The sequence below is a fragment of the Anomaloglossus baeobatrachus genome, unplaced genomic scaffold (assembly GCF_048569485.1).
Source record: "Anomaloglossus baeobatrachus isolate aAnoBae1 unplaced genomic scaffold, aAnoBae1.hap1 Scaffold_595, whole genome shotgun sequence".
Taxonomy (NCBI): domain Eukaryota; kingdom Metazoa; phylum Chordata; class Amphibia; order Anura; family Aromobatidae; genus Anomaloglossus; species Anomaloglossus baeobatrachus.
The window spans coordinates 98,685-112,937 of record NW_027444959.1 but is presented as its reverse complement, the minus strand read 5'-3'; the positions used below and the strand labels follow the sequence as shown (position 1 = coordinate 112,937).

Genomic DNA, 14,253 nt, shown 5'->3' with positions numbered 1-14,253 from the left:
TCTATCCAGGGACAACGTGGAGCCTCCCAATTTTTGGCTGCCCTGCCTAAGGGCTATACTATAATACACCCACTTCCTGACACTGGACACTTAATGTTTTGAGGCCCTCATGCACGTCTCTATCCAGGGACAACGTGGAGCCTCCCAATTTTTGGCTGCCCTGCCTAAGGGCTATACTACAATAGACCCACTTCCTTACAATGGGCACTTCAGGTTTACAGGCCATCATGCACGTCTGTATGCAGGGGCATTGGTGAACCTCACAATTTTGGACTGCCCTGGCAAATGAAAATACTACAAAGACTCAGTTCCTCAAAATGGGCACATTAGACTCAGAGGCCTTTATGTACGTCTCTTCTCAGGGACATCGGAGTGCCACACAATGTTTTACGTAAAATCTTTCATGTATTGATCTCAAAAAGTAACATACATTAGCTCTATCTCACTATTGGGTATGTGCCCTTAACATTTCCGCTATGAAAAATCATTTTGGTGTCATTTTGGAAGGTTTTCTGGTGAGTCCGTAAAAATGGCGTAAAACGCGGACAAAATTATTCAAAGCTGTGACTTTTGAGTGATAAATGCTTCAAGGGGTCTTCCCCATGCTGTTGCCATGTCATTTGAGCACTCTTCGGAGACTTTTGTGCCATTTTTAGGGTTTCTACATGCTGCCGGTGGTCATTTCACAAAAATACTCGGGTCTCCCATAGGATAACATTGGGCTCGGTGCTCGGGCCGAGTACACGAGTATCTTGGGAGGCTCGGCCCGAGCTTCGAGCACCCGAGCTTTTTAGTACTCGCTCATCACTACTAATAAACCTAAAAAATAAAAATAAATTGAATAAAAATCATGAATGTTGTGTTATAACAGGAAATTCGGTGTAAGAATGAATATCCGGGATGAGAGTTCAGCGAATGAGTTATAGAAATTGTTACAAAAAGGAGTGTGTACGGTTTATGCGTAAATTTTCAGAATGCGTACATGAAAATTATATGTATGTGAGAATGTCCCCCATGCTTTGTAAAAAGTTATTTATGAAAATGTAAATAAAATATATAAAAATGCCTAATTATTTATAATTTATGAGAAAGATATATATGTATGGAAGAATGTTATAAGGTGTCCAAGAACCATAAAGAAAAAGGGTGCATATATAATGTTAGAGGTCTAGAGTTCCACCAGGCTATATCACCCCTAAAGAAATAGAAAGAAGACCTTACTACCTGTGTACCCCAAAAAAAGCTATATTTCTTAGCCAGGATTATGGTGGAGATATGCACAAGTGAAATAAGAATATAAAGTAATACAATAAGATTATAAAACCAATATGTGTGCATTCATGCACCACCCGGTACGCTACCCTTGCCAAATTGCTCACTCTAGATCCCCACACGATCCATGAAGCCGTTCCCCCGGTCACACCGCCTGCTGCCGGTTCCCACTCATCCCTGGGGGAGTTAGGCGAGTGGTATCGAGAGCTACATGTCGGCACTGATGATACCCCCATACACCACAAGGAAGGGGTATACCGGGTGGTACAGGAGTATGAGCGGGTTTTTAGCAAGCACCCTCTAGATTTTGGGCAGATTAAAGGGGTTCAACACCACATCCCTACCGGTACACACTCCCCTATTAAAGAGAGATACAGGCCTATTCCCCCTGCGCACTACCAATGCGCCAAAGACATATTGAGGAACATGAAGGAGGCAGGGGTTATTAGGGACAGCTGTAGTCCCTGGGCCGCTCCGTTGGTGCTGGTTAAGAAGAAGGATGGCACCATGCGGATGTGTGTGGATTACCGGAAGATTAACCAGATAACGCATAAGGATGCTTACCCTCTGCCCCGCATCAAAGAGTCCCTGGCCTCGCTGAGAACCGCTAACTACTTCTCCACCCTTGACCTCACCAGCGGGTACTGGCAGGTGGCCGTGGCACCGGAAGACCGAGAGAAGACTGCCTATGGGACCGTTTTGCTGTACTTGGATGATGTGATTGTGTACTCACAGACGTATGAAGCCCACCTGGAGCACCTAGCCGAGGTGTTCGCGTCCCTTGCCAAGTATGGGATGAAGTTGAAGCCCTCAAAGTGTTATCTGCTGAAACCCAGAGTGCAGTACCTAGGACATGTGGTTGGTGCGGAAGGTGTCGCCCCCAACCCCGAGAAGATCACCGCCATCCAAGACTGGCCGAGACCGACCACAGTGAGGGAAGTGAGGCAGTTTCTGGGCCTGGTGGGATATTACCGTCGCTTCATTAAGGGGTACACAAAGATGGCTGCCCCCATGCAAGACCTCCTCGTAGGACAGACCAAGGGTGGTAGATCCCTAGTAGCCCCATTGGTGTGGGAAGAAAAGCATGAGGAATCCTTCCGCCAGCTGAGAACAGCCCTGACCGGAGAGGAAATCCTAGCGTACCCTGACTACAGCCGCCCATTCATCCTCTACACCGACGCCAGCAATGTGGGCTTGGGGGCTGTTCTATCCCAGGTCTAAGACAGAAGGGAAAAGGTAATAGCTTATGCTAGCCGAAAACTCCGACCGACTGAGAGGAACCCTGAGAACTACATCTCCTTCAAGCTTGAGCTCTTGGCACTGGTGTGGGCTATCACCGAGCGGTTCCGCCATTACCTGGCAGCAGCCAAGTTCACCGCGTACACAGACAATAACCTGCTGACCCATCTAGATACGGCCAAGCTGGGCGCGTTGGAGCAGCGGTGGGTGACCAGGTTAGCCAACTACGATTTCACCATCAAGTACCGGGCCGGCCGTACCAACGTCAATGCCAATGCACTCTCCCGGATGCCCCACCTGTCGGAAGAGGGGCCAGAGGATGATGACCTCGAAGAGATCGAGTTGCCTGCATTTCACCGGCCATTCACTGAGAAGGTGCACGTCTACCAACAACGGGTGAACCTGGATCCGCTTCCCCGACAGGACTGGCAGGAAGCTCAGGACCAGGCACCTGCTGTCCGCCTGGTCAAGACTCTAGTGGAACAGGGTTCTGCTGGGATAGACCCTGCTGCCCCTGCCGAAGCCCAACGTCTGTGGCAAGAACGGACCCGGCTATACCTACACCAGGGGAAGTTGTATCGCGAGCTGATTAATCCAAAGACTCACGAGAAGATCCGCCAGCTGGTGATTCCCCAGGCTAACGTGCCCACCGTCCTGCAAGCATACCATGATGGTGCAGTGCACTTCGGGTGGAAGAAGCTAGAGATGTTGTTAAGAGAGCGGTTCTATTGGAGTGGAATGCGGGAATCTGTGGAGGCCTGGTGCCGAGAATGTGGCCCTTGCGCATTGAGAAGGAAGGACGAGGCCAGCCAGAAGGCACCCCTACACCCGATCATTACACACCAACCGCTGGAGCTGGTTGCCCTTGACCATGTAAAGCTCACCCCCAGCCGAAGTGGGTACACCTACGCTCTGACCATCGTAGACCACTACTCGAGGTTCCTGGTGGTTGTCCCAGTTAAGGACTTAACCGGCCGCACCGCTGCTAAGGCTTTCCAGGCTTATTTCTGTTGACCGCATTGGTACCCGGAGAGGGTGCTTACCGACCAGGGTCCGGCCTTTGAAGCAGAGGTATTCCAGGAATTCTGCCAGTTGTACGGCTGCAAGAAAATCCGGACCACGCCTTACCTTGCCCAAACCAATGGCATTTGTGAAAAGATGAACCACTTGGTCCTGGGCCTCCTCAAGACGTTACCACTGGAAGAGCGGAACCTGTGGCTGGAGAAGCTACCTGACCTGGTCGATATGTACAACAACATCCCTTCCAGCTCTACGAAATGCACTCCAGCATACCTGATGAGAGCTCGTCCCGGCCGGCTACCAGTGGATCTGGAAATGGGCTTGGAAGCTTCAGAAGCACTCCTGTCGACAGCTGAATGGGACACTCGGCGGAGGACACAGTACCGACAGGTCCAGGAGTATGTTGAAAAGAACTTGTGCCGGAGTCGGGGACAACAGGAGCAGTGCTTCAACAAGAAGGCGCCTGCCGGTTCCTTCCAACCTGGGGATGTAGTGCTGAAGCGGAAAAGAAGGGCCCACAAGCTGGATGATCAATGGGAAAAAAACCCGTATGTAGTCCAGCCCACAGGATGGGAGAATGGGAAGGCCTACCAGATCAGCCGTGACCAGGGGGGGACTTTGGCCACGGTTTCCCGAGACCACCTGAAGAAGTGCCCACCAGCATTGAGAGTAGCGGATGAGGCTCCAGTTCCCAGTCCAGTGGAGAAGGAAAAAGAGGTAATCCACACCATGATGGGTGATTTTCCAGCAGACTGGCCTACACAGAACGGTGCGGTGATCCTTCCAGTGATACTGTTCCCACAACCCGTGGATGAAGAAATGATGGAAACGGTTAACCGCGAGCCAGTGCCCAGGGAGGTACCTGTACCCAGCTCCCCTACGCCTCCGCCTGCCCCACATGATAGCAGGGAGGAGGAACTGACTGTTCCCTCTGCCCCACTGCCTGTCACCACTGACACCGGACCCCGAAGGTCCACTCGCCCCAACCTAGGTAGACCCCCACTTAGGTACAGGGAAACTACTCTTTAAAAGGGGGGGGCTTTATGTGTTGAGTGTACCAGTTTGAAAGTTTTAAATGATAAGTAAAGATGATCAACCAAAGAAGTTTACCTGATTGAACCGTGATTAAACCGGCCGTTGCCGGCAACTGTTGTCCCCGTAGGGACTGTGCAACCATTGCGTAAGGAACTGCTTACGGACAAGCCCGAGAACTTGCAGGGCAACCACAAACTTAGTGCAATGTAAATAAAAATGTTTGTTGGCTTGACACCGTTACCGCCTCCGGAGAGGCTGATTTGGGAGGATGGGCCTGGAGGAAAGGGATGGCCTAGGCCCGCCACTACCGTAACCGGTGGCGATCCTCCGGGGGTTCAGGGGTCCCCTTGGACGTGGGCCCCCTGAAAGAGACAGAACCCGCTCGGGCAACTTGGTGCTGGACTGGGGTCAAGGGGTGCTGCCCGCTTCTTAGGGGCAGCATCAGGGCCAGGTTGTTTGGGTGGGAGAAGAGCGGAAGCTGTACCGTTGTAAAATGTTTATGATGCTTTTACATGTTTTACCGTTTTATTCTTTTTCAGTTGTGAAAATAAAACCGGTGATGGACGGGCAGCCCGCGGACGGTCTGCATTTTACTATAGGGGAATGTGGCGCCCTGGACAAGCCAGGTCGTCACAGGTACTACACCAACACACTCTACACTCCGGCTAGGCACACCGAAGCTAAACACAAATCCTAGTTGCCTTCCTCCAGGGGCTGATGTCCACACCAGGGGGTGGGCCAGGCGGTTGATCCCACCCACCGAGGAGTTCACAGTCCTGGAGGCGGGAAAAGGAGTCAGATTAGAGATCAGTTTTGGAGTTAGAGAAGTGAAGAGGAGAGGAGACTGACCGTGTCCGGGTGTGTGGCCCGGGCACTCAGCAAGGTTGGCAGACGGTGGTGACCTTCTGCAGGAGAGGCTGATTGGAGTGAACCGTACGGACCGGGGATGGGCGGTGGCCCGCCGGTACCAGATCGGGGAGTGAAGAGAAGCCAGCACCATCCGGCAGGGCCTACGGACCCCGACCAGGCTAGGAGTCGCCGTAAAACCGGTCAAATCCGTTAGCGACAGGAACCTCCAGGGTTTCCCAGCAGTCAAGACCCGATTGAAGGCAACAGCTCACACCGTAGAGGGAAGCACAGTCACCGCCAAGGCTACAGTTCCCAGGGCCAGAGCCTGCGGGCAAAAGGGGCTCCCTCAGCATCCATCCAAGCTGGGGAGCGGGTTACCGGTGGGAAGCCCGCTAGATTTTGGGGGAATAAAAGGGGTCCAACACCACATCCCCACAGGTGCACACCCACCCATCAAAGAGAGCTATAAGCCAATACCACCTTCACATTGCCAGTGTACCAAGGACATGTTGAGCAACATGAAGGCGGCTGGGGTTATCCGTGACAGTTGTAGCCTTTGGGCAGCTCTGTTGATCCTGTTAAAAAAGAAGGACGGCACCACTCCCCGTATTGAGGAATTGCTAGCTGCATTGAGAACTGCAAATTATTTTTCTACCCTTGATCTCACTAGTCACTATTGGCAAGTGTCCGTTGCTGAGGCAGACCGGGAGAAGACCGCCTTCGCCACCCCTATGGGTCTCTGCGAGTTCAAAAGCATGCCCTTCGAGCTGTGCAATGCGCCAGGAACCTTCCAGAGGCTGATGGAATGCTGCTTGGGACAAGATTTTAGGGTGTATAAAAAGGGAGATTAGATCCCGTGATCCCAACGTATTGTTACACCTCTATAAATCACTTGTAAGGCTACATCTGGAATATGGGAACCAGTTTTGGGCTCCACATTTTAAAAAGGACATTCAGAAGTTAGAGTCAGTTCAAAGGTGGGCAACTAGACTACTACAAGGAATGGAAGGCCTCCCATATGATGACAAGTTGAAAAAGTTATTAAGTGATTATTGGCTGCAATGGGGCTTTCTGGCTGGTGCCAGCCTCTCTTCTTAGCACACAGGAACCACAATCCCTACACCATGCTTCAATGGATTCTCTCATCCCAGCCCAGTAAAACTACATATTTTACACAGTCATAAGCAGCCAAAAGGGATCTATTCTATTCAATTGCAAATGATCTAGATAAGACTGAGAATAAGATACTGCACGGGACATAGCAGAGTTGGTCAAGTTGAGTGGAGATGAGTTTGCTATTTGGCACAGCTTTTTGCATCAATAAAGCAAGTAAAAGGTGTGAAAGATAAAAAAAAGGGTGAAAGTGTGAAAAGTGAATTGGCCAAATTGAGGTGCATATAAAGTTTTTGCTTTCTTTCAATTCACTAATGGGGCTCATTTGAATCAGGTGAATTGAGTTCTGCTTTTGGAAACTGGGTTAAGAAGGGGTGCACCGGTCCTGGAGGTACTGCAATACCAGGTCAATGCGTGGAGTGGACAGAGCAAGATTTTTTCCATCTCCTTGTTCTAAAAATCCATTTAATATATGGTCCCCAGAGAGGGGACGTATCAGATATTAAACTGATAAGAACAGATTTAATTTTTTTTTTTTTTTCTGTTTATCAGTAGGACTTCAAAATAACAAAGGTGATCGCCTCCCGTTGCCTGGGAACCGTCCAGGCACAAGAGGGCTATGTGTCACCAGAAGGCGCACACACTTCCTCAAGGCCGGCAGACGTGCAATCCCAGGCACCTTCCAGTACCGACCAAGGTAGCGTCCTCCGAAACTACACTTGATCTTAGCCAAAAGGCCGAGAAGCTATAACCCGAATTGGTTACGGCCTTGAGTGGCACCCTGGCCTATACCGGACACATCTTAGGGAGAGGGAGACAAACCCACGCCTACAGAAGACATTTTGTCACCCAAGCCAACCCTTGAAAAGGCTGTTTTGCAGAGCAAAAACAAGAAGAATGGTGCTTTTTGCAGCCGCCGCCCACTGCAATGAATCTGAATAACTCCTCCTTTTGGACACAAGCACCTCCCCTCCCCCTTGCAGTCTTTCCAATTCATGATACAAAAAGACGGACGGACAGGACAGGACAGGACAGGCTGCCTGACTTTCCGTCACTGCCACCCTTTGCCATCCTTGCCCGTAGAAAGCCCTTTCATCATCCCCAAACCCTAATCTTTTCCCTTCCCTTCCCAGATGCGTCTCACTCCCTTTCATTAGGAAGTGAGCGCAGCCTTTTCTCCGTTCTGCACATGCGCGACGTTAAACACAAATGCGCAGGCGTGCGTTCCATTACCCTCACTGCATTCCACTCCCATACAGGAAGTGGGCGCAGCTATTACTACGGTCGCACATAAAAGAACCCACGGCCACCACTGCACATAGCTGACTCCACCACAGGACACCCACTTCTACACCAACGCAGGTAAGACAGGATCGGCACCTCTATGCTCCCGTTACAATCAGGCTCAGTCACCATGTGATAACGCTCTCAACTCTTTAGTTGCAGGCTCCCCTTGCTTCACCTCCATTGGCTGTGCTGCCATTTCCTCTCCCACCTGGAAGGTATACTTTATTCCACTATTTTCCTGTTTCTCTCTTCCCCCTTTTCCCATAACCTACTTTTATCTGCATTTGTGGGGTATCTATATGCTATTTACATTTACATCATAGTTTTATTCATTAATATGGAAGGGAAGAGTGCCCATGAGAGTGTTGAACTGCGGAGAGCAAGAGATTAAGCTGCTCCGATTTGCCACCATTGATAAGCTGTTCTCAGTAGATACACATGCTATCCAAACAGCAGCATCCACCATTGCTTCAGCCCACCCATTCAGTGACAGCTCACCAAGTCAGCCATAGGAGTGGTGTAAGGAATTACACGTAGGCACTGACTCCACACCTTCACATCACAAGAAGGGGGTCTACAGGCTAGTGCAAGAATACGAGCAAGTCTTCAGCAAACATCCGCTAGACTTTTGAAGAATAAAAGGGGTCAAACACTACATCCCCACAAGTGCACACCCACCCATCAAAGAGAGATATAAGCCAAAACTACCTGCACATTACCAGTGTACCAAGGACATGTTGAGCAACATGAAGGAGGCTGGGGTTATCCGTGACAGTTGTAGCCTCTGGGCAGCTCCGTTGGTCCTGTTAAAGAAGAAGGACAGCACCACTCCCCTGTATAGAGGAATAGCTAGCTGCATTGAGAACTGCAAATTATTTTTCTACCCTTGATCTCACTAGTCGCTATTGGCAAGTGTCCGTTGCTGAGGCAGACCGGGAGAAGACCGCCTTTGCCACCCCGATGGGTCTCTGCGAGTTCAAAAGCATGCCCTTCGAGCTGTGCAATTTGCCAGGAACCTTCCAGAGGCTGATGGAATGCTGCTTGGGACACCGAAACTTTGAAACGGTACTGCTATACCTTTATGATGTTATTGTTTATTCTAAAGCAAACAAGATTTTAGGGTGTATAAAAAGGGAGATTAGATCCGGTGATCCCAACGTATTGTTACCCCTCTATAAATCACTTGTAAGGCCACATCTGGAATATGGGGTAAAGTCCTGAGCAGGTTGATAACCATTGGTTTGAGCATGGTAGGGTGTAGTGCGCATCTTCCTGCATCGGTAAAAGCTGCAGAAGTCCTTGAAGATTTCCGCTTCAAAGGCTGTGCCTTGATCTGTGAGGACTCTCTCTGAGTAGCCATGAGGTCTGCATAAGTGTGCTTGGAAGACCTTCGCTGCAGTATGGGCCATTAGATCTTTGACTTGTACCACAACCATAAATCTCGAGTAGTTGTCTACCATCGTAAGTGCATACGTGAGCTCGCCTCGATATTCTGCAACAAAACTCCCTTTTTCGATTTCAGTTTCAGCAAACACTCCTCTTCCTGTAGAAAATATTTATCATTACCTAAGACAGTCATTCTAATGCATGACAATATTAAGGCAATTTAGTTAAAACTTGTTTTAACTCACCTTTAAGGGGATTGATGTATTTCATGGTCAATCCAGGTTTGTCAGTGATGGCACTGACATAATGTATGGCGTCTTTTTCGGGCGTTATCCTTTGCCTTTTCATTGTGAAAATCCAGTTGCCTATATCAAAGCAAATTCTACTACTTGTAAAGTATGCAGAAAATGAAATGTAGAACATATAACATCAACTGCTTAGGAACGCATCATAGGTTAGTACTTAAAAGGATATTGTCATGTTCTAGTCATAATGCAAGCTGGACATTTTTCATGTTACCCTGTAATCGCCGGCCTGTTCTAATGCTCACAAGCTAAGATATAGGCTCAGCTGCTAAGGCTTCCCTCTGCCTTCTGAATGAAACTTGAATATGTCTGGGTCACTGTGTATATAGCAGGTGCTCAGAAAAAATAAGAGTCAATTCAATAAAAATAGCTCTGGCACACTATAGTGATCAATAACGTAAGAAAAGAACTCTTGGAATGCTGAAAATTCTTTATTTGTGCAAAAGGATAATTCATCCAACGTTTCGACCTTGTTTTTAGGTCTTTATCAAGGATAAAGTTATCTAAGATCATAAAGGGTTACAAAACCATATAAACACGTAATTAGTACATAGTACAACATAACAGTACAATATATTGCTACTTGAGAGTACAATGGGTCAAATGACCATGATGCACATACAAAAAATTTTTCCAAAGCCATAGTGAAAACATTTGTACTGAGGAAAGAAAATTTCCACATGACCTATCTGGAGAAACATTCTGGATCAAACAACCAAAAATAGTCAAGCAGGTAAATACACACCTATATGGATAACAGGATGATATGTGTTCAATTGTATAGCGTCATTGCCATTAAGGTACAAATGGAAAACTTGCAATCCTATATAGTGAAGGAAATGAACACATATCATATCAAAGAACACAGGAACATGGGTGTGAGAAAAACCTCAATGTTTATACTTTGTTCTTTATAATGGTGTGAACATGTATATGTCTCAGTACCTTATGCACTTGAGAATTCTAGTGAGTAGATCATGAAAGCCTATTTCAGAACTGGAATCAGTAAATAATTGTAGGTGGAATCTAAATGAAAAGATGGTACAAGTGTTATCATGACACGTGGGCTATAACACAATGGACCGTGTGACAAAGAAGAAAGGAGAGAAAGAAGAGGAAGAAAATGCAACTACCTGTAACATTACGTGATAGTCACTGGTAAGTATCACTTGACAATTCAAGTGAAAAAGGATTCCTTTATTAGTGGGTGTATTATAGTATAGCCCTTTGGCAGGGCAGCCAAAAATTGGGAGGCTCCACGTTGTCCCTGCATAGAGACGTGCATGAGGGCCTCAAAACATTGTTCCCATTGCAAAGGAGCGGGTCTCCTGTCGTTGTAATGTCCATTCTGCAAAGAATGGGCGAAAAAATTTACCACTGGGGGTATACCTGAAACAAAGGCCTAACTCTTGTAACGGTCATCATGGTGGCGCATGAGGAGAAGGAGGAGCAGTCCAGCGATTATCCAAAGTCCAGAAGTGTGTACCCATGGGTGACTGGAGGTACATGGCAAATTCCCGTTACAAACTTTAAATTCCGCTCTCATTTGCTGGTGGTGTGGTGAAGTCTGGCCCAATCCAACCCTTGTTCATCTTGATCAGAGTCAGCCTGTCAGCATTTTCAGTTGACAGGCGGGTGCGTTTATCTGTAATGATTCCACCTGCGGCACTAAAAACACGCTCTGACAAAACGCTAGCGGCAGGGCAGGCCAGGACTTCCAAGGCGTAGAGAGCCAATTCATGCCACGTGTCCACCTTGGATACCCAATAATTGTAAGGCACAGAGGAATGTCGGAGTACAGTTGTTCGATCTGCAAGGTACTCCTTGAGCATCTGGGCAAACTTAGGATTTCTTGTGGCACTACCCCGCACCTCAGGGGCTGTGGTACGTGAGGGGCTGAGAAAACTGTCCCACATCTTAAAGACTGTTCCCCTACCTCTGGCGGATTGGACTTGTGCCTCTCTCGGCTGTACGCCTTGGTTGTCCACTGATTCCTGACCTATGCCGCTAGCGTTTTGTGAGGGGAATGCTTTGCCTACTTCCGTGACTATGGCCTTCCGGAACTGCTGCATTTTGGTTGACCTCTCCGCCTCGGGAATAAGAGACATAAAGTTCTCCTTGTAGCGTGGGTCTAACAGTGTTACCAACCAGTAATGATTGTCGGCCAAGATGTTCTTAAAGCGAGGGTCACGAGACAGGCAGCTTACCATAAAGTCAGCCATGTGCGCCAGACTCTTAACAGCCAGGACTTCAGTAGCCTGACCAACACGTTGACTGAACATGCTGTCCTCCTCCTCCTCCTCCTCCTCCTCATCTACCCTGTCCTCTGGCCAGCCACGCTGAACCGAGGATATGACTGGTGTGCATGTCATATCCTCAATTTGGCCGGAGATTTGCTCCATGTCTTCATCCTCCTCCTCGTCATAGTCCTCCACTGCACGTTGTGATGAGACGAGGCTGGGCTGTGTGTTATCACCCACACCCACTACTGTTTCTTGCTGCAACTCATCGCGCTCCGCCTGCAATGCATCATGTTTGGTTTTGAGCAGAGACCGTTTTAGAAGGCAGAGTAGCGGTATGGTGACGCTAATAATGGCGTCATCTTATACCTTTATGATGTTATTGTTTATTCTAAAGCAAACAAGATTTTAGGGTGTATAAAAAGGGAGATTAGATCCGGTGATCCCAACGTATTGTTAACCCTCTATAAATCACTTGAAGATTTCCGCTTCAAAGGCAGTGCCTTGATCTGTGAGGACTCTCTCTGAGTAGCCATGAGGTCTGCATAAGTGTGCTTGGAAGACCTTCGCTGCAGTATGGGCCATTAGATCTTTGACTTGTACCACAACCATAAATCTCGAGTAGTTGTCTACCATCGTAAGTGCATACGTGAGCTCACCTCGATATTCTGCAACAAAACTCCCTTTTTCGATTTCAGTTTCAGCAAACACTCCTCTTCCTGTAGAAAATATTTATCATTACCTAAGACAGTCATTCTAATGCATGACAATATTAAGGCAATTTAGTTAAAACTTGTTTTAACTCACCTTTAAGGGGATTGATGTATTTCATGGTCAATCCAGGTTTGTCAGTGATGGCACTGACATAATGTATGGCGTCTTTTTCGGGCGTTATCCTTTGCCTTTTCATTGTGAAAATCCAGTTGCCTATATCAAAGCAAATTCTACTACTTGTAAAGTATGCAGAAAATGAAATGTAGAACATATAACATCAACTACTTAGGAACGCATCATAGGTTAGTACTTAAAAGGATATTGTCATGTTCTAGTCATAATGCAAGCTGGACATTTTTCATGTTACCCTGTAATCGCCGGCCTGTTCTAATGCTCACAAGCCAAGATATAGGCTCAGCTGCTAAGGCTTCCCTCTGCCTTCTGAATGAAAATTGAATATGTCTGGCTCACTGTGTATATAGCAGGTGCTCAGAAAAAATAAGAGTCAATTCAATAGAAATAGCTCTGGCACACTATAGTGATCAATAACGTAAGAAAAGAACTCTTAGAATGCTGAAAATTCTTTATTTGTGCAAAAGGATAATTCATCCAACGTTTCGAGCTTGTTTTTAGGTCTTTATCAAGGATAAAGTTATCTAAGATCATAAAGGGTTACAAAACCATATAAACACGTAATTAGTACATAGTACAACATAACAGTACAATATATTGCTACTTGAGAGTACAATGGGTCAAATGACCATGATGCACATACAAAAAAATTTTCCAAAGCCATAGTGAAAACATTTGTACTGAGGAAAGAAAATTTCCACATGACCTATCTGGAGAAACATTCTGGATCAAACAACCAAAAATAGTCAAGCAGGTAAATACACACCTATATGGATAACAGGATGATATGTGTTCAATTGTATAGCGTCATTGCCATTAAGGTACAAATGGAAAACTTGCAATCCTATATAGTGAAGGAAATGAACACATATCATATCAAAGAACACAGGAACATGGGTGTGAGAAAAACCTCAATGTTTATACTTTGTTCTTTATAATGGTGTGAACATGTATATGTCTCAGTACCTTATGAACTTGAGAATTCTAGTGAGTAGATGATGAAAGCCTATTCCAGAACTGGAATCGGTAAATAATTGTAGGTGGAATCTAAATGAAAAGATGGTACAAGTGTTATCATGACACGTGGGCTATAACACAATGGACCGTGTGACAAAGAAGAAAGGAGAGAAAGAAGAGGAAGAAAATGGAACTACCTGTAACATTACGTGATAGTCACTGGTAAGTATCACTTGACAATTCAGGTGAAAAAGGATTCCTTTATTAAAGGGTTCTCAGTCGCCTCAGGATCATGAAATACTAGGGTAAATGATATGAGAATGGGTAAGAAGCACCACTAAAGGAAATATGAGATGCAGGACATATATCTATAAACCCCTGAACTACATGATAGAAATAAAAAGAAGAAAAAAGAAAAAAAAGAAGAAAGAAGAAGAACACATAGAATGCGGAAAGAGAATGGGTACAACTACCTGAGTTACTGCAGGGAGGCCCCTGGTAGGTATTGTGAGGGTTAGTGGAATTCCTTCACTGAAGGGTTCTCAGTTGCCTCAGGTTCGTGAAAAATGCTATAGACAAATAATGCCCGGAGAAAAGGGGTTCATATACAGCGAATAATGGTAATACAAGGTACATGTGTCCCATGTAATAGTATAAATATATATATATGCTCTACACCAGAAATAGAAAGTAGTCCCTCTGCC

General features: G+C 46.7%; 1 pseudogene; it reads right to left on the bottom strand.

Moving 5' to 3' along the window:
- Positions 1–6,897: 6,897 nt before the first annotated feature.
- LOC142285165 (U2 spliceosomal RNA) lies at positions 6,898–7,106 on the bottom strand (annotated as a pseudogene).
- Between the last annotated feature and the right edge of the window lie 7,147 nt (positions 7,107–14,253).